The 24,452-nt window shown below is 38.2% G+C and overlaps 1 protein-coding gene and 1 long non-coding RNA gene across 4 annotated transcripts in view; one reads left to right on the top strand and one right to left on the bottom strand.

Moving 5' to 3' along the window:
- Lin7a (lin-7 cell polarity scaffold A) overlaps positions 1-24,452 on the top strand; it is a 205,561-nt gene that overhangs the window by 94,875 nt on the left and 86,234 nt on the right. The gene's annotated exons all lie outside the window — the stretch shown is intronic.
- LOC150067295 (uncharacterized) lies at positions 11,700-15,246 on the bottom strand. Its single transcript, XR_016539547.1, has 3 exons — positions 15,184-15,246; positions 12,189-12,255; positions 11,700-11,797 (listed from the first exon to the last, which is right to left on the bottom strand). It is a non-coding gene; the product is annotated as an uncharacterized LOC150067295 (long non-coding RNA).

Genomic DNA, 24,452 nt, shown 5'->3' with positions numbered 1-24,452 from the left:
GATAAAAATTTTAAAAAGAGAAGATAAATAAAATAAAACAGCAACAACAACAAAAAAGAAAAAAAAAGTGGGGGGAGATTCTACACTACTGTGAGTTCTTATGGCGCATTTGTATTTGTCAAAATTTGTCTTTGTGCTTTCCGAGGCATTGAGGACTGTTGTTGTAGTTCGCTCTGTGGTCGGTAGGTGGTCATCTTTACTTGGTTTGGGACTGGTGGTTCTGGGAATCTGCGTATACATATGGTTCTCAGCCAAATTAGTTCTGCTGGTGACTAGGTCAGAGTTTGCAGCTTTTGCTGGTGTTCAGCCTGTTCCCAGAGGCTGTGTGCTGCTTCACGACTAGCTCTCAGCCCAACCAGTGGCCCCACAGTGAGCTGTGGGATGGAGCTGCACACTTCAGTCTCTGCTAGCCCCAGTGGTTTTCCTAACCTGTTCCTAGGGGCGGGGCCCAGCTGAGGCCATGGGCTCCGAGGGTGGAGCCCCGCCTTTCTGACTCTCAGAGCCCCAGCTTGGCTACTGGTCTGCCCTTCAGTTCCTGCTTTGGCAGGACTCTGTGGGGGGGCCCCTTGGTACTGTCTTGCTGGAGACTCCCAGCAGTCGGGTGCCTTGTTTAGGTTTGGGTGAGACAGATGCTGGCTCCCAGACTCCCTCACACCCCCACCTGCTGTTGGAAGGCAGGGTCTCAGCGCCCCTCAGTCTCCAATTTCAGTGGCCTGGGAGAGGAGGCTCTTGGGCAGGTGGGAGCATGGACACCTCAGTCCCCTTTGGTTGGGTGCTGGGTCTTAGCACCCGCCTGCCTATCAGTCTCCAGTCAATGGCCTGGGGGAGGGGGCTGTGGGGGAAAGGACAAGATTCTGAACTCCGTGCCCCCCAGCCCTTGCCAGTCTTTCTTGGGTGCAGTGGAGGGGTCTGGGTTTAGTTCAGTAGCTTACCACCAGCTCTGCTTTCCTGATGGGTTTGGGGACCTGCTGGACTACTTACTCCTAGGCATTTGGCTGTGAGCTGCTCCGTGGTGCTGAAGGGTTGTTTGCCTTGCCTTCCCTCTGGTCTCTGCCGCTTCCTGAGCTTTCCCCGCTGGGTCTTTGTGGGTTCCTGTGTCTGGATTCCATCACTTGCTGGCCCAGTCTGTGCTGGTTTCTGCGTCTGGATTCCTCTGCTTCTGGCGCAGCTGGAGGTTCGGGCTTCCTAGGCCTGTCTGGAATTTTTTCAAGAAAAAAAAAATACCAAATGAAAGGGATAAACTGTACAATTTGCCCAAAGGAAATTTCCCTGAAGAAGTGATTTGGGATCTAAAGCATTAAGCATTGGGTGGTAAAGCAGATAGGAAAAAACACATTAGACAAAAGGAAAACCACTGAGAATACAAAAGAATGAGAGTGTGATAACAGTTCGAAGAGAAACACCTGCATCAGAACAAGTTGGGGTAGGAGACAAGGTTCAGAAAGGCTATGTCATCTATGTTTTTAAAAATGTAGTCTCATTTTCAAAGCAGTGGAAAGAAATAGAAGAGTTCTAAATAAAGAATTAGCATTCACCAGAACAGTGTTTGGGTGGGAAAAAAATAGGATACTACTCTGATTGAAAATAGATTCCAATATAAGCCAAAATAGAAATGACGAGATCAATTAGAAAACTGTTGCAGTTACCTAGGTAAATGACAATGACTGACGATAGGAAGAATGGAAAAAATAAACAGGAATAAGCCTATTTTTCACGGCCCTCCAAAAAATGGTAAATTTAACAAGAATACAAAATGGGTGACCTGTGGGAAATCAATATGGGACTCCAGAGAGAGAGGGAGGGGGGAGGGGGAAAGGAGAGAAAATATTCTCTAGTCCTGGGAGAAGTGGCAGAGCTCCTGCTTAAAATGTGGAAAGATCTAAGTTCAAACCTAATACCTCAAACCTCTTTCCCAGAGAAACCAATACAGATCCCTCATTTTTTTTTAAAGGTTTTTAAATGTCTTAAAAAAATTTAATGTATAGAGGGGTTACAATTATATTCACCAGATAGAAGGTGCATTATTTCTCACGCATTGATACCCCTTCTCATGTTTTTGTCCCCATTTCCTTCCCCTCCCCTCCCCTCATTTTTCCCCTCCTATTTCAAATATATATATATATATATATATATATATATATATATAATATACCAGGTAACAAAGTCAGATACTGTAACAATATGAGATTAACCAAGGGCAACACAAGAGAAGACAAAAATAAGTAATACATTAAGAAAAACAGTCACTAATAATTAATCTCTTGTTTCCATGTTCTGGGGGTCCATTAATTTTGCCTCATCCTATATGGCCTCATGTATCTAGGGTGTGAGCTATTGCAATCCTCTGCTAGAGAGTACTAGGTTTGTACTAATTATTAAAATTGAGGGAAACCATTGAGCCTATGTTCTTTTGGGTCTGGCTTACTTCAATTAATATGATTTTTTCCAAGTCTTTCCATTCCTTACAAATGGGGCAATGTCGTTCTTTCTGTTGGTGGCATTGAATTCCGTTGTGTATAAATACCATACCTTCATGCAGATCCCTCATTTCCTCTCCAATGTGAAGACATAGAAGCAAGAAGTGCATGTAGAAAATGATCTCCTAATCTGCCAGCAACTTGATGAAGGACTTCACAGACATCTATAAGGAACAATTGAAAAAAATTCTTTGTTATTTACAAACTCCCTAATCTATGCTGTTTTGTTAAGACAGACTGAATGGACTAACACATATGAACTACACTACTAACCTACTATCCACCTGGTGGGATATATTATTCAAGAGCTTGCAAGGGACATTCAACTTTCAACAAGTTGACTTTGAAGAGCTTCTAAAGTTTGGAAGAAAAGTTTGATAAGTAGGTACTTTTGTGTCTGGTGTTGGATTCGGAAGAGAAGTTTGGACTTGAATTTTTATAATGCAGTGAGGTGTATGGTACAAATATTTTGCAAGTTTTATAAAACACTAATAGGCAACCTTTTCTGCAAAAAAAGGCAGATGGTTTCTGAAAGAACTGGCAGGTTCTGGCCATAGAACAATAATGAAATGTCAAGTTCAATTATTTAGGGTAATTATATGACCAAGACAAAACAGAAATATGCATATATGAAAGCAGGTTCTATTTTTTTTGGCCTGTCCTGGGCTTGAGCTCAGGGCCTGAGCACTATCCTTGGACTTTCTCAAGGCTAAAGTTCTACCATTTGAGCCACAGTGCCACTTCCAGCTTTTCTTTCCTATGTATGTGGTACCGAGGAATCGAACCCAGGTCTTCGTGAATGCTAGGCAAGCACTCTATCACTAGGCCAAACTCCCAGCCCAAAAGTAGGTTCAGTTTTAACTTTTACTGTCTTTGTGTTATTTAACTTTCCATTCCTGCAACAAAGGATACTGGAGATAACTTCTAAACAAAGTTTACGTGTATGGGGCTGGGAGCATGCCTGGTGGTAAAGTGCTTGCCTAGCATGCACAACGCTCTGGGCTCAATTTGTTGGTACCACATACATAGAAAAAAAGCCAGAAGTTGTCCTGTGGTTCAAGTGGTAGAACACTAGCCTTTAGAAAGCCCAAGAACAGTGCCCAATCTCAGAGTTCAAGCCCCAGGAATGGCCAAAAAAATTCATGTGGACTCAAAACTTCAGATATTTCAATCTATGAACAATTAGTACCATCCATGTGGGTCTTCAGAAATCTAATCTTTATATAAACATGTCCACATTAAAATTAATTAAAAACATCACATTAAAATTTTATATTATTGGACTCTATAGGAGAACTTGGTGGGACTAGTGGGACTACATGTTCAAATAAGAAACAAACAAAAACATGCTGGCCTTGGTGGCTCACACCTATAATCCTAACTTCTTAAGAAAGAAAGATCAAGAAGATTAAAGTTTGAGACCAGTTCAGGCAAAAAATTTCTTGAGATGCCATCTCAACCCCTAGGTTGGTTTGGTGCTGTGCATCTATCATCTCACCTATGGCAGAGAGCATAAATAGAAGCATCAAAGAGCAGGCTGGCCTGGACCAAAATCAAGATCCCATTTCAAAAACGAGAGAGAAGAGAGAGAGAGAGAGAGAGAGAGAGAGAGAGAGAGAGAGAGAGAGAGAGACAGAGAGACAGAGAGACAGAGAGACAGACAGAGATTTCTATCGTCCTAGGTGAAGTGGTAGAGCTCATGCCTGGAAAGTGGCAAGACCTAAGTTCAAACACCTTTCCCAGAGAAACCCATAGAACTCCAGTGTGAAGATACAGTAGTAGCAGGAAGTGCATGTAGAAAATGATCTCCTCCCAATCTGCCAGCAACTTAATACAGGACTTGACAGACAGGTATAGGAAACTATTGAAAAAAATTCTGTTATTTACCAACTCCCTAATCTATGCTGTTTTGTTAAGGCAGACAAAATGGACTAACATATAGGAACTACACTGCTACTTTGTTTCCTCAAAACTTACTGGGAATACAGAGTAATGAAGACAGAGTGATATAGACATATGTGTCAATGAGCTAGAATGCAGCTCAAAAATAACCCACAAATACATTTGAAAACTCAACAGTTGTGCCAAAGCATTTAACGGGAAAAGCTAGTTATTTTGATACTGTGTCATGCAAATTGAAAGTTCAGTTCTTCACACTTCACTTAAAAAATCAACTTAAAATGCATCAAAAATCAAAATGTAAAACCTAAAATACACTATTTTAGAATAAAATATAAAAGATTATCTTTGAGTTATTGGGTAACCTCAGGATTTATAAACTTAGAAATAGAAAACATAACAGAAAATATAAGGTAAAGATTGCTTATCTTAAAAAATAATCAAAAGCCTAGGAGAAATAATTGTCAAACTTACCTGGTAAAAGAATAATATCCACAAAATTTAAAACACACTTTTAAAAAAAAATTTAATGTATAGAGGGTTTACACTTATATTCGCCAGATAGTAGGTTCATTGCCTCTCACACTGATACCCCTTCTCATGTTTTTGTCCCCATTTCCCCCACCCTCTTCCTTCATCTTTTTTCTCCCTCCTATTTCAAATAAACAAACATATATATTATACCAGATAACAAAGTCAGATACTGTAACAATATGAGATTAACCAAAGGGCAACACAAGAAAAGAGAAAAAAGCATAGTACATTAACAACAACAGTCACTCATAATTAAGCTCTTGTTTCCATGTCCTGGAGCTCCATTAATTTGACCTCATCCTATATGGCCTTATGTATCTAGGGTTTGAGCCATTGTAATCCTCTGCTAGAAGAATCCTAGGTTTGTACTAATTATGACAAATAAGGAAAACCGTTCCTTGGGTCTGGCTTACTTCATTTAATATGATTTTTTCCAAGTCTTTCCATTTCCTTACAAATGGGGCAATGTCGTTCTTTCTGACAGCAGAATAGCATTCCATTGTTTATAAATACCACATCTTCTTGATCCAATCATCTACTGAGGGGCATCTTAGTTGCTTCTTTGCTATAGTAAATAGTGCTACAGTGAGCATCATTGTGCTAGAGGATTTAGCATGTCCTTGTTTCTGGATGATTGGGTAAATGCCAAGTAGTGGAATTGCTGGGTCATAGGGGAGCTCTATGTTGTCTTTTGGGAAGTTGCCATACTGCTTTCCATAATGGTTGAATGAGTTTACACTCCCACAACAGTGTAGTAGGGATCCCTCCTGGCCACATCCCACCAGCATCTGTTGTTATTGGATTTCTTGATCCTGACCATTCTAACTGGAATGAGGTGAAATCTCAGAGTTGTTTTGATTTTCATTTCTTTTATGGCCAGAGATGTTGAGCAATTCTTCATGTGTCTATGGGCCATTCTCATTTCTTCTTCAGAAAACTTTCTCTTTAAGTCTTTGGCCCATCTTTTAATGGGATGGTTGTTCAAGTTAAATAAAAAGCTCACAGAGTGGGAGATGATCTTCACTAACCATGCAACAGACAAAGGTCTTATATCTAAAATATATCTACAGCTAAAAAAATGGAAACAAACTCTTAACCAGGTACTAGTGTCTACTGCCTATAATCCTAGCTATTCAGGAGGCTGAGATCTGAGGATCATGGTTCAAAGGTAGCCCCTGCAGGAAAGTCCATGAGACTCTTATTTCCAATTAACTTCAAGAAACCAGAAGGGGTGCTGTTGCTCAAAGTGGTACAGCATTTTCCTTGATCTGAAGAGCTCAGGGACAGCACCCAGGCCCAGTGTTCAAGCCCAACTACTGACAAAAACAAAAATAAATAAATAAATAAATAATAATCTCTTAGAACTCAACCATGAAAATGAATCCATTTAAAAACTGAACAAGTATTCAGTGGAGTAGACACTCCACTCATGAGCATATACAATAGAAAATAAGCATATAACAAGCTATTCAGTATCATCATTTCAGATAAAACAAATTAAAATCACACCTAGCTTTTTCTATTGGAATTTTAGTGTATGGATTACATTTTACAAGGTAAGTTTTGTGTCATTACTGTCTTTAGTGTGCTAGAGAAATGGCTCATCTTTCATGAAGCTCTCAAGTTCTTAAGTGATCTCTCTCCACAAGCAATGCTTTATTTGATGATCATCATTATTCCCCTCCAAATTATTCTTGTCATATTCTCAGGAGATGTATACTCTGTACTTGGACCTCAATTTCTTTTTTTTAATTTTTTCCCATTATTTTATTTTGTTTGCTGTACTAAGGATTGAACCCACATCTCCCTATTCTAGAAAAATGCTCTACTGCCTGAGCCATTCCTTCATCCCTGACTTCAATTCCTTTACATGTGAAAGATAGGGTTTGAAACATAAAAATATTTAAAATTGTTTCATACTATTTCAGTCTTGCAAAGTTTTTGTGCAAAGACCAAGTAAGATTAATGTCAGCATCTTTTTACTTACATTTCATCTATCCCTGGTATTAAAATTAGATATTTAAGTCTAATAAGCATGCAAACAATGCAGTATGCTAAAATCATAGCATTTATTTGTTATTTTCATTAGTTTTTATCATGGATGCTTATTGTAATTCTCATTAGAGACATATAGATTTCATAAGAATTATAGACACATCAGTTATGTGCATATTGACTTAAAAATTATTGGATTCACCCATCTGACTGGTACATTTTTGTATACATAGCAAAACTAATTACAGTTTTTAATTAAGACTAAGTGACAAAAACATGTCTTGAAAATTTCCATGTAGAAATGAGAACTGCAGTGTGAAAAGATGTGGTTTGGAATTCAAAGTATCTAATCCTTACCTCTGACATCTGGTACTACTTAGAAAAGCTCAACTTTTGTGTCTTGGGCAATGTTCATTTTGTTTTGTTTTGATTTCCTCATCTACAAATTTATGGGAACTGATAGATGATCATAGGACATCTGCAGTTTGAACAGTCTAATTACTTTTAAACTTATTTATGTCTTTAAGACACATACAATAAGTTAGATTACCTGTATGTCTTGAATATTTTTAAATAACTTATTTTCTTTGACTATCTTTTATTTATGGTTGGGATAATGTGCAAGGTTTTTTTTTTCTTTTTAACTACCTCCTACTCTGCAAATAGCGTTCCTTTACTTTTCTCTTCTAAAAATCCATATTAGTGGGACATTATATTGGTTCCATCCTTCCTGGGACTCAAATTCATGCCTCTTTATCACTTTTGTTTGTGTCTCATTAATTAATGGCAGTATTGATAAATGGATCACAGTATTGATAAATGGGCTGTCCCTTCAGACAGACCACTCATTCTTTAAGGCCAGAGGAATTGAACTCATTCAAAACATCCATTTTACAGACAAAGATGCTGAAGCTGAGAAAAATTCATCAGATTTCCAATTTTAAAAACTAGAAATTCAGGTTCATCATGTTTTTTCCCCCATAATACTTCTGTGCATTTTGAGAGTAAATACATGACAATGAAAACAGGATTTAGATCAAGATGTTAGGTTAAGCAAATATAGAAGATATATCTTCATTCCTTCTTCTGGTCCAGTTTACTATAGATATCAGAAAGATATAAACTAATTCAAAATGGTTTTGGCTGCTGGAACAAAGATGGGTATAGTAAATGCAAAGAGTTGAATAGGATTCAACTTACTATTAATCAAGGAACAATGCTAACATTTGCATTTATTCCCTTATTTAGTTCTTAGCCCTAAGGTATGTTATATTACCAGCATTTGACTGAAAATAGAACTCCAGTAGTTTGGGTGGATTGTTTAATGTAGCACAACTTGAAAATGCTGTATTGATGAATGTAAGTGTAACCCCTCTTTACATTACCCCAACAATAAAATAATTTTTTAAAGAATCCCTTAAACAGGGAAATACACATTTCAAATAAAGAGAGAGACAGAGAGAGAGAGAGAGAGAGAGAGAGAGAGAGAGAGAGAGAGAGAGAGAGAGAGAGAGAGAGAGAAAGAGAGAGAGAGACAGAGAGAGAGAGACAGAGAGAGAGACAGAGAGAGAGACAGAGAGAGAGGGGGGGAGACAGAGACAGAGAGAGAGACAGAGACAGAGAGAGAGGAGGGAGGGATGGAGGAAGGAAAATGTATTGGAATTTGATTCAGACAGCCTGTGTTTTGAAACTCCCTCCTGATAAAATTTTCTGACCCCATAGGCTCTCAATTTTCTAGATCCTATATCCCTTCTAGTCCTTTGGGGAAAATAACAGAACAGAGAAACTATTCTGCTATACTTTCTATGTGACAGGCATAGGCAGTGATACTACATGATCTCATATGTAGAATCTAAGCATGTTGACTGTTACCAGGGGATCAGTGGGACACATGGACAAATCATAGAAAACTTTAGCAGTCAGGAAAAAGTTTAAGACAGCTAGTATACTACATTCTTAGCAGGGCTGAGGGTAGATTTGAAGCGTTCCCACAAAAACAGTTGATGTGCCGTGTCTCTTGAGTGGATTTATGTGACAAGTTCACTCAGAAATGTACACATTTCACAGGCCTGTACTGTATATGACTAGTATTTAACATTTTTATGGATTTAAATACAAATCCATAAATTTTAAAAAGAACTCAGTATTAAACTAAATTACCCATGCACTTAAACTGTTTGAATTAGGTTTTTATAATAAAACTTTCAGTTAAACTTAAAGCTAAATATGAATAAACAGAAAAATGTAAGCATAGGAAACTTTCAAACATAGAAAACAATCTAAAGTACAGGACTGAGATTGGTACCTTATAAGGGTTCAAGATATTAATTTATTTTATATTTAGGAAATAACAAAAAATAATTCAGCTAATTTGTGATAATGTTTAAAAATACATTGCATACATCCTGTAACTGTAGTTTTGGTTAAATACCACTTAATTGGTTCCTATGAGTTTGTTATACACATGTATTTACCACTTACTTTTTTCTTCTCAATTGCTGAAATTTGGTTTACAAAAGAAATATCAATAAAAAAGACCTGAGAATGAAGAGAAACTTGTCCTTTTATATACATTTTTTTTAAATTAGTAGTTTAAATCATCTTAGATACTGCTTGAAAGTAGTAAGTTCTCAATAAAATACACAAACTGTTCACCGCAACAATTGCTGCAAATGCCAAGCTCTGCTGTGCCCTCTAATCATCTTATTAAAATGTAGATTGCTCTACCCTGGCCTCACCATACAATCTCTGAAGTAAACAAGGAATGGGGTGACAATATGATACAGTACTGATAGGTAAAAGAGGAAACATATTATTAAGTAGCTTGGTAGCAGAGTAATATATCAAAGTGTCAGTTGGGATGAAAATATTCATCCATTTTGTACTATAGGATGTGTCTGAGGACAGGAAAAGTTAAATTTGTAGTTTCTTTATAACAAGCTTCTTGAAAACACCCCTCCTTGATTGCAAGCCTGCAAGTTTCCAGCAACTTCCTGAGAGTCTTTCTCTTCCAATTTCCCTGAGCACAGTGAAGAGGGAATTGGGATTTACTGATAATAATTATAAGAGAAACAACCTCCCAGTCATAACAAGTATATGTTTTCTATGAAATAAATGAAGTAGAGATTACAACTGGCTTTCTTTTGTGCCTGGTACTTTAACTACTTAACTAGTCTTGACTGAGAGATGGGAGGCAGATGAGGGAAGCTGTAAAATCTGTAAACTCAATTTAAACCTAAAACTCAGTGGGAAAAAAATTGGTCCCCTCACCTAGCTTTCCAATCGAGCATTTAACAAGATTTCCAATTGATGTTAGCTGTCAGTTGGGGTCATGGAGACAGTGAATGAATTACACTACACTACACACACACACACACACATACACAGAGGTCAGGAAGCTATTTGTACACACTAATCTCATTCTGCTACTAGTTACATTATGGTTTTAAATTATTTCTACAGCTATACTTTCCAGATCCACTTTGTCAGAATTCCCTAAACTCAATCATGTCAAGTATTCATTTACATGAATGCCTTTGAGGCTAGAAAGAAGAATAGATGAAGCGAATGGATTTCACTGTGGTTAGGAGTAAGACTGTAGAATAGTTGGCTTTCATGGTGTAAAGACAAGATGCAAGGTGACTAGAACAAGAAGAAAAGATACCAAGTATGATAAAGAGGAGAAAAAGAAATTACATTCAGAAAGTAAAGTGCACGCTCTGACTTCCTGGGGTTTTAAGTAACAGGAGGCAAATCAAGCTTCAATCTTAGCTGCTTGAGAAAGAAAATTAGATATTTCTTTTAAATGAAAGAAGTAAAAGCAACAAAATGCTGAATATATTTCCCAGAGATGCTAGGAACATATTACTCCGTGGGACCACATAACATCAATTGTTTAACAATGAAAACTGCATCTTAATCTTTGTGTACCTAAAGATTTGTTTATTGGGAAAGTAATCACTTTCAAATGAAATAGGTACCTTCCATTATAGAGAATCTCTTAGCAACTACAGCTTTTCATTTTGTAACATAAAATGTTCCCTTGGTTTCAGTAAAGTTTATCTAGCAATTTGAAGAGTCTGGGTCAGGATTTTGTCATATAAGGTGTGCATTTTAGAATTGTCAAAATTTTCTTCTGCAGGGCCCGGTGGCTCATGCCTGTAATTCTAGCTACTCAGGAGGCTGAGATCTGAGGATCAAGTTTCAAAGCCAGCTTGAACACTAAAGAACATGAAACTCTTATGTCCAATTAATTACTAGAAAGTGGGAAGTAGAGCTGTGGTTTCAGGGGTAGGGCAGTAGCCTGGAGCTGAAGAGCTCAGGGACAGTGCTCAGGCCCAGAGTTCAAGCCCAGTGACCCATAACAATTCTTTTTTTTTTTTTTTTGCCAGTCCTGGGCTTGAGCTCAGGGACTGAGCACTGTCCTTGGACTTTCTCAAGGCTAGTGCTCTACCACTTGAGTCTGAGCACCATTTCCGGCTTGTTTTTCTATGTATGTGGTACCGAGATGTCGAACAAAGGTCTTCGTGCATACTAGGCAAGCACTCTACCACTAGGCCAAACTCCCGGCCCCTATCCATAACAATTCTTATGTGTGATCTAACTCTATGTTGACCCAAAATCCCTAGAGGAGAAATAACTTTTTATAAAAATCCACTCAGATTTAATCAGAAATATACAGTGAAGTACTGTCAACAGCATAATGAGCAAAATACTTTTATTGACACTGAACACATCAAAATTCATCCAGTCCTTCCTCTGGTTGAATAATTAGGTTCCATTTTATGGCAAGATGTTAGCTGATCAAAACAGAGATGGTCAAATGAGTCAGACACTCTTAATTGTCATGTCTCATTAGGGACTTTTAAATTGGTAAGATTTTCTTCACAGCCCTGGAAGAAAAGAGCATTATTGACCACTGATTTTTATTTCATTTGCACACATACTCTGTTGTACAACATTTAATTGAGCATTTTGCCAAGTTTGGATATGTCAAGCAATAGGTTAATATTTCGTGGACATGATTTCAAAGTCATTTTTTTTTGCCAGTCCTGGGCTTGAGCTCAGGGCCTGAGCACTGTCCTTGGACTTTCTCAAGGTTAGAGCTCTACCACTTGAGCCTCAGCACCACTTCCAGCTTTTTTCTATGCATGTGGTACCAAGGAATTGAACCTGGGTCCTTGTGCATGCTAGGCAAGAACTACCACTAGGCCAAACTCCCAGCCCTCAAAGTCATTTTTAAGAGTTAAGTTTTACAATATTGTCCATAAAACACTGACTTACAAATGAGGATGTATGAACTGAAGAGCTGTGGCATTTAAACTTGGATTGTTCAACCATTAGAATATACCTGAAGAAGGATACATACATAATTAACCATTTTATTAAAGGGAATGGAATGCAGTTGCAATCATTTTCTTCCTCTAATTTTACATCACTTTTTCAAATATTGACACTGATATAATGGGAAGTAAAGTATTGCAGTGGCAAAGGGTTAGGAGAACAGATAATCCCCACATATAGATGACATCTAAGGCAGTTTATATTAAAATCTCATTAGAACTATATTCTCTTTCCAATCTCACAGTAACTTTGTAAAGGCCACATTGATACATTATAGTTATCCAATGGCTTTGACTTTCAAGCCTCCAACAATCATATTCTCCTTGGATCAGTGATAAAATATTTTGGATAATGCGCTACTGACCTTGCCAATTGAGGGATCTTTCTTTCTTTTTTCTTTCCTTTTTTTTCTTATATTTTTAATTGTAATTAATAGAAGGGTTACATGATATTTGCCAGACAGAAAGTGCATTAATTCACATACATTGATACCCTTTCACATGTCTTGGTCCCCATTTCCCTTCCTCCCACCCCCACACCTCATCTTGTTTTCCCCCTTCCCTATCCAATTTCAAATAACCAAATACAAATATATCCGATAAATCAGGTAACAAAGTGAGATACTGTAACAATATGAGATAACCAAGGGACAGCAAAAGAGATGAGAGATAACATAGTACATTAAGGACAACAATTATTCATTATATGGCTTATGTTTCTATATCCTAGAGATACTTTCATTTAGCATCATACTATATGGCCTTTTGTATCAAGGTTTTGCTCTATTGCAAATCTCTGCTAGGAGAGCCCAAGGTTTCTACTGATTATGACAAATGAGGGAAACCATTGAGCCTAACTTCCTTTGAGTCTGGCTTACTTCACTTAATATGATTTTTTCTAAGTCTTTCCATTTCCTTACAAATGGGGCAATGTCATTCTTTCTGACAAGCAGCATAGAATTCCATTGTGTACAAATACCACATCTTGTTGATCCACTCATCAACTGAGGGACATCTAGGTTGGTTCCATATCTTTGCTATGGTAAATAGTGCTGCAATGAACATTGTTGTGCTGGTTATCTTTCTTACATAGGAAAAGAAAAAAAATGCCACCCTGCAATTACTTACTATTAAAATAATTTTGCCTGTTAGGATCCTTATATCATTTTATTTAGGTAATGAATCTACTATATGTATTAACACCATTTAGTTACAGATAACAAAATCTCTATAATTTATTTAGTGCTGAGAAGGATAATGTTCTCCCTAACATGCATTTCACAGAGATGCTAATCATACAACTGTGTTAGAGGTTAGGGCTCTGGTTCTTTTTCTGCCACCTTTGCTTTAAGTATGTTCACATCTCACCATCCCCACTCCACCTTCCAACTTGAGTTTCTACTATTTATTTATTTATTTATTTACTTATTTATTTATTCTGATTGCCTTTCCAGTCTTTTGTAATTAAGAAAATAGTTAACATTCGTAGTAATGTTTATAACGTGTAAATCAGATAACATAATTGTGTTCGCAGATAATCTCCAATGGTTTTGCTTAGGAAGTATACTAAAATCAAATGCTCATGATTTTTCTTTGTCGTTCACAAAATCTGGACCCTGCTTATTTCTCAAATTTTATCTCTTAGCCAACCAGATGTGAGGGTTGGTGCTTCCTTAGTTTGTGAGAGCAGACTACAACATAGTCATAGATTTCACAAGGCATTGTCAAGTGACACCCACTTGGAATATTTACGCCACAGAAATTGGTAAATACCACGGGTCAGGACTTTTAGGGTTTGCTTATTTGTTTTGGAGAGCTGGTTTTCAGGGAAGTTACTAGCACACCACTGTAACTATTGCCCCACTGAACACTGGTTTTGTTTATGAAGTTAACTTCCTTCACCGTAGGGCCTCTTTAACCCTTGATACTCTCCTTGTCACAATAGTCTTCCTTTGGATTTTCTTTTTATATATATATATTTTTTTTATTGTATTTAATAAAAGGGTTACATGATATTTGCCAGATAGAAGGTGCATTAATTCACATACATTGATACCCTTCCACATGTCTTGGTCCCTATTACCCTCCTCCCACCCCTCTCTTGGTTTTCCCCCCTTCCCTGTCCAATTTCAAGTAACCAAATACAAATGTATCCAATATATCAGATAACAAAGTGAGATATTGTGACAGTATGGGATAACAAAGGAACAGCAAAAGAGATGAGAGTTAACATAGCACCTTAAGGACAGCAATCATTCATTATATGGCTTTTGTTTCAATATCCTAGAGGTCCATTCAATTAGCTTCATACTATATGGCCTTATGTATCAAGTTTTTGTTCTATTGCAAATCTTTGCTATTAGAGCCCAAGGTTTCTACTGGTTATGATGAATGAGGGAAACCATTGAGCCTAAGTTCCTTTGAGTCTGGCTTACTTCGCTTAATATGATTTTTTCTAAGTCTATTTCCTTACAAATGGGGAGATGTCGTTCTTTCTGACAGCAGCATAGAATTCCATTGTGTACAAATACCACATCTTGTGGATCCATTCATCAACTGAGGGACATCTAGGTTGGTTCCATAGCTTTGCTATGGTGAAAAATGCTACCTTTGGATTTTCTTATGCTGTCTCCTCCATATTTAAGTCTGAATCCAAATATGACAAACAGAAAGAAGTCTTCCATGTAAGTTTTTTTTAATCAAAAGGCCACCAAATGTCATTCTCACATCAACCTTTTCCTTGAAACTTAAGAGTGTGCAGTTAAAATGAACATGGTTACCTCATAGATTAGCTTGCGGGTGGTTGCAGGCTGAAGAAGACCAAATATTAAGCCACATATTGCCTGATAGGGAGCAATCACAGGTTTGGGCAGTTGAGAGGGCTAGTGACGGAGACGTCAAGGATTCAGTACCTTCCTTTTGCTAATTCTACTGACCTGAAGACATCTTCATGATCACAGAGTGACTTTTTCACCTCCAGCCCTTTAGTGGATTAAGGCTGTCAAGAGAAAAGGAAAAGAAAAAAAATGCATGAGCACTTTGTCCATTTCAAAGGCCTTTTGAAAAAGGTCCAAGTACTTATGATAAGTTGACAAAATTACAATATAGTTTCGAAAGTGAAATATGTTGACTTTCCAGTTTCTAGAGTAGCTGGCAGCAAGAAATAAAGAGGGTTGGGGATTGCTTCAGAATAGATACTTCACATTTGCGATAGCTTTCAACAAATTCTTTTGTAGCATGATTTGACAAAAGCTTTGGTGACAGCTCTATCTTGATCCAAGTTCCATCTACAGATGAGTCATGGGTTAAATTTCACATTCTAAATGTCAATAAAATTAATAAAACTCAGCAGTATAAATGAGAAGATAACTGACTGCGCATCACTGCAAGCTTATTTCACTTTAGTTTAATTTTTTAAAGTTTTAACAAGGATTAGTTTTTATTATTATGTGAGTCAAAATGGAGAGAAATAGAAAAGGAGAGAAACATTTCTGGTTCCTCATGAGGAAATGGAAATAAAAAAGCTCAAAGTGGAAAATGTGTTTCTTTAATAACCAGGTCACTAAGAATGACTTATTCATTTGCAGTGAATGCAGCATTACCATTTCGAGTATATTGTATTCCATTGTATTGGATTTTATTGTATGCCATGGGGTCCATGGGCATTGCAACTATTCCAGATAACGGTCCATGTCATTATATGTAGAACATCAAGTTCGGTGGTTTTATTTCTTATCCATATTAAGTGTCACTTTCAAGGAACCATGGAAATCATGGGCAATAGAATCAAATACTGCTGGGTTTGAACCCTGCCTCTAACAGATAATACATTTGTATAAGCTTTGGATGTTGTTACATGTCTTTTAGTAGTTTATTTTTATTTTTGTGGGTCATGGAGGCTTGAACTTGGCCTGGGCGGTGTCCCTGAGCTCTTCAGCTCAAGGCTACCACCCTCCCCTTGAGCCGAGCCCTACTTCCTGTTTTCTAGAGGTTAATTGGAGATAAGAGTCTCAGGTCCTTTTGTGCTGGGGCTGGCTTTGAACCTTGATCATAAGATCTCAGCCTCCTATATACCTAGGATTACAGGCAAAAGCCTCAGCACCCCTGCTAATATTTGTTTATTTTTTTAGCTACATGGTAGACATAATGGGAATCCCTTTATAAACCAGTAAGGATTTTACAAGATGATCTCTATAAGTTAAGCAAGCACTGGGTAAATGAGGATCATTAGTTGCATTGTTCAGAATCATATAGTGAAAAGTAAGGGTGCATCTGTGCATTTGTGAAAGACATTCTTCATCAAAACCACATAAAGGATGAATGCATAGTGGATATTACAGCAGACATCAATATTTCTTATTTTTGATCTTATTATTTTTTATTGAAGAATTTATTAACATTGATTTTTATATCAGATTTCAAATGACATGTTTAACAAACAAGTATTCAAGAAAGGAATCTCTATATACAATCACTGGCACTTAGATTTTAGAATATAATCAAAATTAGGCTAAGGGTTTGTATATCATAGATACATATTAATCTATGTAATAAAACATTATGTCTATAGAGTCATAGGTTTTTATGTCTATGTAGTTCTGATCATATTTCCCATATCATGTCCAAAGCACTGGGTATACAACTATTGAGTCCTCGTTCTTGTACTGTTTGTATCTAATAGCCATATATTAAGGATACCATGCACCTTTTGTTCCTTTGGTCTTGACTTCTCTCACTCAACATAATTCACTCTAGATTCATCCACTATAAATGCCTATAAATGCCATTATTTTATCTTGTTTATTGGCTATGTAGAATTCCATTGTGTGTGTGTGTGTGTGTGTGTGTGTGTGTGTGTGTATACCACATGTTTTGTATCCATTCATCTGCAGTAGGGCATCTGGATTGTTTCCATTGCCTGGCTACTGTGAATAGTGCAGAGATGAACATAGCTGGGCAGGTGTTCTTATCATAACTTGGGTTATGGTGTTCAGGATAGATACCTAGAAGTGGTATGGTGGGATCGTAGGAGATGTCAATTTTCAGTTCTTTAAGAAACCTCCACACTGCTTTTCAGAGTGACTGAACTAGTTTATAATCCCACCAGCAGTGCAGTAGGGTTCCTTTTTCTCCACAACCCCGCCAGCATCTGTCATTGTCAGAGTTCAAAATCTTGGCCATTCTTGTTGGGATAAGGTGGTATCTTAGGGTTGGTTTATTTGCATTTCCTTTATGACCATGTATAATGAATATTTTCTCATATGCTTTTCTGCCATTTTAATCTCTTCTTTTGATAAGTATCTCTTAGTTCCCTTGCCCATTTAGTGAATGGTTTGTTGGGTTTGCAGGGGTGGGATTAGTTTCTTGAGTTCCCTGTAGATACTGGATATTAAGCATTTGTCAGATGTATTCTTGGTAAATATCTTTTCCCAATTGGTTGGCTGTCTTTCTACTTTTGAGACTATGTTTTTACCTGTACAGAAACTTTTTATTTTTAGGTAGTCCCATTTATCAAGTCTCTCTACAATCTGTTGTGACCCTGGGATTCTGTTCAGGAATCTTCTGCCTGTGCCTATGAGTTCCAGTGTCTCTACTACTTTATCATATAGCAATTTCACAGTTTCCCATCTGACATTGAGGTCTTTGATCCACTTTGAGTTAATACTTATGCATGGTGAGAGGCTAGGGCCAATTTTTAGTTTTCTGCATGTGACTGCTTAGTTTTGCCAGCACCAATAGTCGAATAGACTGTGCTTGTTCCACTATATATCTTTGGCTCCTTTGTCAAATACAAATTGACTATAGGTATGTGGTTTTATTTCTGGATCTTCTGTTCTGCTCCATTGATCTTCTGGTCTATTTTTGTGCCAAAACCATGCTGTTTTTGTTATTATGGCTCTATAGTAGAGTTTGAAGTCTAGTATTGTAATACCATCTGCATTGCTCTTTTTGCCTAGAATTGTTTTGGCTATTCTAGGTCTTTTCTTGTTCCATATGAACCTTTGGATTGTATCTTCTATTTCAGTAAAGAATGTCTTGGGATTTTGATGGGAATTGCGTTGAATTTGTATATCAATTTTGGCATTATAGCCATTTTCACTATGTTGGTTCTCCCTACCCATGAGCATGGGATGTCTTTCCATTTCTTAGTGTCCTCTTTAATTTCTTTTGTTAGGCTTTTATAGTTTCCATTAAATAATTTCTTTACATCTTTGGTTAATTCCTAAGTGTTTTATTCTTTTGGGGACTATTGAGAATGGGATCATTTTCTTGATTTGGTCTTCTGTTTGTGTATTGTTGGTGTACAAGAAGGCTACTGACTTTTGAATGTGAATTTTGTATCCTGCCACTTTGCTAAAGTGGTTTATTAACTCTAGGAGTTTGGGAGTGGAGCTTATTGGGTCACTCAAGTAGAGGATCATGTCATCTGCAAATAGGGATAGTTTAATTTCTTCTTTCCCTATGTGGATCCCTTTGATGTCCTTTTCTTGCCTTATTGCTCTGGCTAAGGCTTCCAGCACTATATTGAAGAGAAGTGGAGAGAGTGGGCATCCCTGTCTAGTTCCTGATTTTAAGGTAAATGGTTCCAGTCTTTCACCATTTAGTATAATGCTGGCTGTAGGTTTGTCATATATGGCTTTAATTGTTTTAAGGAATGTACCTCTTATTCCTATTTTTTCTAATGCTTTCAACATGAATGGATGTTGTATTTTGTCAAATGCCTTCTCCACATCTAGAGAAATTATCATATGATTCTTATCGTTAGCTCTATTGATATGATATATTACATTGATTGATTGGTGAATGTTAAACCAGCCGTGCATCTGTGGGATAAAGCCTAATTGGTCGTAGTGCATAATTTTTAGCCTTTTTTGTCTGGATTCTGTTGGCTATTATTTTATTGAGGAGTTTTACATCTGTGTTCATTAGAGAGATATTTCTGTAGTTTTCTTTTTGTTGGGTCTTTCCCTGGTTTGGGGATGAGTGTAATATTAGCTTCATAAAATGAGTTTGATATTGCTCCTTCTACTTCTATTTCTCAGAAAGGTTCAAAAGTACAGTTGTTGCTTCAGCTTTAAATGTCTTGTAGAATTCTGCAGTGAAACCATCTGAACCTGGACTCGTTTTGGTTGGCATTTCTCTGATTGCTTCTGCAATTTCATTGTATGAAATTGGTTTGTTCAATTTGTTTACCTTGTCATTTTTCAATGTGGGTAGCCTAAATTTATTTAAGAAGTCATCCATTTCTAATAGATTTTCTTGTTTCTTTGAATATAGGCCCTGGTAGTACTTATTCATAATGGACTGAATTTCTTGGATATCAGTTGTGATTGTTCCCGTAGGGTCTCTAATCTTGTTTATTTGAGTCTCCCCTCTCCTTTTATTGATTAATCTTGCCTGGGGTCTGTCAATTTTGTTGACTCTTTCAAAGAACCAACTTTTCGATTTATTAATTTTGTGTGTAGTCGATCTTATTTTAATCTTTGATATTTCTGATTTAATTTTTGATTTCTGTCCTTCTAGTTGTTTCAGTGTTAACTTTTTCTAGCTCCTTTAGGTGCTTCAATTTCTTTTTTAGGTTATTTACATGCTCTTCTATCTTTTTAATGATAAATTTGCCCCTTACAACTTCCTTTCCTGTGTCCCATAAGTTCCTTTGTGATGTCTCTTGATTGTCATTACATTCAAGAAAGTTTTGAATTTCTTCTTTGATCTGTTGTATAATCCAGGAGTTATTCAAAAGTGTATTGTTCAGCTTCCAAGTGTTTGAATGTTTTTTGACTTTTACTGCATTGTTCAGAACTAGTCTGACTCCACTGTGATCAGAATGCATGAGATTATATCAGTCCTCTTTTATTATATGAACTATTTTGGAGTGTGTTCGATGTGCTACTGAGAAAAATGTATAAAGTTTTGCCGTTGGATCGAAGACTCTGTATATCTGTTAAGCCCATCTGGGCTATGGTGTCATTTAAGTCAATGATGTCGTTGCTTAACTTTTGTTGAGTTGACCTTTCATTTGGTGAGAGTGGCTTATTGAAGTCTTCCACTGTAATTGTGTTTGAGTCTATCTTGTTCTGTAATTCTAAGAGAGTTTGCTTGACGAATTTGTGTGCTCCCATGTTGGGGGAGTAAATGTTTATAACTGTAATGGGTATGGATTGTACCCGTTACTAATATGTAGTGGCTGTCTTTATGTACTGATTTTACTGAGAAGTTAATTTTGTAGGAGGTTAAGATTGCTACTCCTGCTTTTTTGCCCAGTGCATTGGAGTGGAAAATTCATTTTCATCCTTTCATTAGAAATTTGTTTCTGTCTTTGGCAGTGAGGTGGGTCTTTTGGAGCAACATATGGATGGGTGGTGTTTCTTAATCCAGTCTGCTGCTCTGTGTCTTTTGATTGGATTGTTCAGCCCGTTAGGGAAATTATAGAAAAGTGGTCAGGGTCCTTTGTCATTATTTAATTTTACTTCTAATTTTCTGTCTCTTTTTCCCCCTTTTTTGTTTAGTGATTTATAGGTAATTGCTTCGAGGTGGGGGTTCTTGCTGTTCTGCAATTTGTTCTTGATTATTCAATATTTTTTGTAATGCTGGTTTAGTGTACATGTATTCATATAGCTTCTCTTTGGAATGAAATATTCTTGTTTCATCCTCAAAAGTAAATGCTAGTTTTGCTGGATATATCAGTCTGTGTTGACAGTTGTTGGTCTTCAGGATATGAATGATGTTTTTCCAAGATTTTCTTGCATTTAGGGTTTGCATGGAAAGGTCTGCAGTTATTCTAATTTTTCCCATCGTAGTATAGCTCTTTTTTTTGTTTTTGCAGCATTTAAGATCAGCTCCTGGGTATTCGGGTCTAGTGTTTTTACTATGATGTGTCTAGATGAGTTCCTTCTAGGATCTTGCCTGTTTGGAGTTCTGAAACCTTCAATAATGTAAGTATTTTCCCTTTTAAGGTTGGGGACGTTCTCTGCTTGATTTTGGTGAATAAGGGTTGCTTTCCTTTATCGAGGAACTCTGCCCCTTCATCGACCCCTATTATACAAAGATTAGATTTCTTGGCTGCATCTGCCCGGTCCTGGAGTTCTCTTTGTTGAATTCTGACTGATTTTTCCAGACTGATGATACTCTGTTCCAGCTCTTGCATTTTATCTTCCGTTCCTGATGTCCTATTCTCCATCTCAGTCAATCCATTGCTTAATGCATCCATTTTGCTTGAATTTTGGACACTGAGTTGATCATGTCTGCTGAAAGGGTATTAATCTTCCACTCCTCTTTTGAATTCGAGAAGGTCCTTGGTAATTTCCTGCTTTTGTTTTTGGAATTCTGCTTTAATCTCTTTAGTCATGTCCACAATCATCTCCTTGAATAGAGTCATGTTTCATGTCTCTTGTTTCATGTCATTTCTTGGGATGGTGACATCTCTCTCGTCCCTTCAATCTTGTTTCCTTTTGGGCTTTGTGTGGAACTTTGATTATTTATATATTTCGTAATTCGTTTTTGCACTTTCCGAGGCATTGAGGACTATTGAAGGTTCCCTCTGTCGTCGGTGGTGATCTTTACTTGGTTTGGGACTGGTGGTTCTGGGAATCTGTGTATACCTGTGGTTCTCAGCCAAATTAGTTCCGCTGCTGACTAGGTCAGAGTTTGCAGCTTTTTCAGGTGTTTGGCCTGTTCCCAAAGGCTGTGTGCCACTGCACGGCTAGCTCTCAGCCCAACCAGTGGCCCTACAGTGGGCCATAGGATGGAATTGTGCACTTTGGTCTCAGCTAGCCGGGAGGATAGTTGGTTTTCCTACCCTGTTCCCAGGGGCGGGGCGCAGCAGCAGGCCTGGGGTTTGAGAGTTCCTGGGAGCTCTCAGCTAGGCCAGCCAGGTTTCCTCCCTGTTCCCAGGGGCGGGGCCCAGCCAAGGACATGGGCTCCAAGGGCGGAGCCACGCCTTTCTGACTCTCAGGGGTCGAGCCCGGTCCCTTTTGGTCTGCCCTTCAGTTCCCTGCTGTGTTTCAGCCACTTTGGCAGAGTGTCCGTCTGTGACTCTGTGTGGTCCCCTTGGTGCTGTCTTGCTGGAGACTCCCAGCAGGCAGGCACCTCACTTAGGTTTGGTTCAGTCAGATGCTGGCTCGCAGACACCCCCACCCCCACCCATTATTGGAAGGCAGGGTCTCAGTGCCCCTCAAGCTCCAGTTTCAGTGGCCTGGGAGAGAAGGCTGTTGGGCAGGTGGGAGTAGGGGACATCTCCACCCCCTTTGATGGGGTGCTGGGTCTTACGTCCGCCTGCCTGTCAGTCTCCAGTCAATGGCCTAGAGGAGGGGGCTGTTGAGGGAAGGGACAGGATTCTGAGTTCCTTGCCCCCCTGCACTTGCCAGTCTTTCTTGGGTGCGGTGGAGGGTCTGGGTTAAGTTCTGTAGCTTACCACCAGCTCTGCTTTCCTGATGGGTTTGGGGACCCGCTGGGCTACTTATTCCTCGGCATTCGGCTGTGAGCTGTTCGCAGTGTTGGAGGGTCGTTCGCCTCCCCTCTGGTCTCCGCCGCCATCTGTGCTGCTGTCTGAGTGGTTCCTGTGTCTGGATTTTCGCTGCTTGCAGGTAGCTGGAGTTCGGGGCTTCCCAGGCCCAGCGCCCTCCACCGCATCGAGGGGTAGGGGAGGGGTCCTCAGGTTTCGGATTCTTTGAGAACGTTGGATATAAACTTTATCTCGATTTCTTTTCTGGTTATTTGAGTCTCCTCTCTCTTTTTTCTTTGATCTTGCCAGGGGTCCGTCAATTTTGTTAGAAACCAGCTGTGTGTGTGCGGGGGGGGGGGGGTGTTTGTCTGTCTGTCTGTCTGTCTATCTATCTGTCATTTTGCTTGAACTCTGGACCTGGGACTTATCCCTGAACTCTTCAGCTCAAAGCTACCACCTGCCCTTGAGCCTCAGTACCCCTTCTGGTTTTCTAATGGCTCATTGAAGATGAGAGTCTCCTGTACTTTAGTGCCCTGGCTAGCTTTGAACCACAATTCTCAGATCTCAGCCTTCTGAGTAGCTAGGATTACAGGCAACCATACCTGGTCAAAAAATGAGCTTTTTGATTTATTAATTTTAGGTATAGTAGTATTAATTTTAGTTCAATCTCAAAAATTTCAGATTTTATTTTTGTAATTTCTAGTTGCATTAGATTTAAATTTTTCTTGGTCCTCTAAGTGCTTTAAATGCGTCTTTAGGGTATTTACATGAGTTCCTTCTGTCCTTTTAATATTGGCTCCTAGGGAGATAGACTTGCCCTTTAGCTACGTCACAGAGGTTCCTATGTGATGTATTTTCATTTTCATTGCATTATATGAATTTCCAATTTGTCCTTTAATTTTTTTTGTAACCCAGGTGTTACTCAGTATCATGCTATTCAACTTCCATGTGTTTGAGTGGTTTTTACAGTATACTATGTTGTTCAGAACTAGTCTGATTCCACTGTGGTCAGATAGAATGCAAGGGATTATATCAGTCCTTTTGTATCTGCTTATGTTCTTTGTGTGAACTGTTTTGAAGAATGTTCCATACATCACTGAAAAAAATGTATAGTGTTTTGCTGTTGGGTGGAAAACTCTGGGGATGTCTGTAAAGCCAAGCTGGGCTATGGTGTCATTTAACTCAGCGTTTCCCTTGCTTATCCTTTGCGTGGTTGATCTATCCTTTGGTAAGAGGGGTATAGTAAAGTCTCCCACTGCAGTTGTGCTTGAGTCTATCTTGTCCTGTAGCTCTGTGAGGGTTCACTTGACATATCTAGGTGCTCCAGTATTTGGTAAGTATATGTTGATGATTGTGATACTCTGGTTATAAATATAAATATTTATTAATATGTAGTGGCCATCTTTATCTTTATGTTGGCCTCTTGAAAAGTTCAGTTTTTGAATGGTGCATTGGCATGAAAATTTCTTTTCCATCCCTTCACTTGGTAGGGCAGTGAGGTGGATATTTGTCCTTAGGTAATAGCTATTTGACATGATTCCCTGCTGGTGCTTTTCTACTCTTTGTTCTTTTTTATTTAATATTTTTGTAATGCTGGCTTAGTGTGCATGAATTCATTTTTTTGTTATGAAATATTTTTCTTTCTCCATCGAACGTAAATGTTAATTTTGCTGGATTTATCAGTCTGAGTTGGCTATTGTTGCTCTTCAGGGCTTGGATGATATTTTTTCCATGTTCCTCTTGCATTGAGAGTTTGTGCAG

The sequence above is a fragment of the Megascapheus bottae genome, chromosome 2 (assembly GCF_031878675.1).
Source record: "Megascapheus bottae isolate mThoBot1 chromosome 2, mThoBot2.hap1, whole genome shotgun sequence".
Taxonomy (NCBI): Eukaryota; Metazoa; Chordata; class Mammalia; order Rodentia; family Geomyidae; genus Megascapheus; species Megascapheus bottae.
The sequence above is the reverse complement of the archived record's forward strand: the minus strand, read 5'-3'. Positions and strand labels throughout refer to the sequence as shown.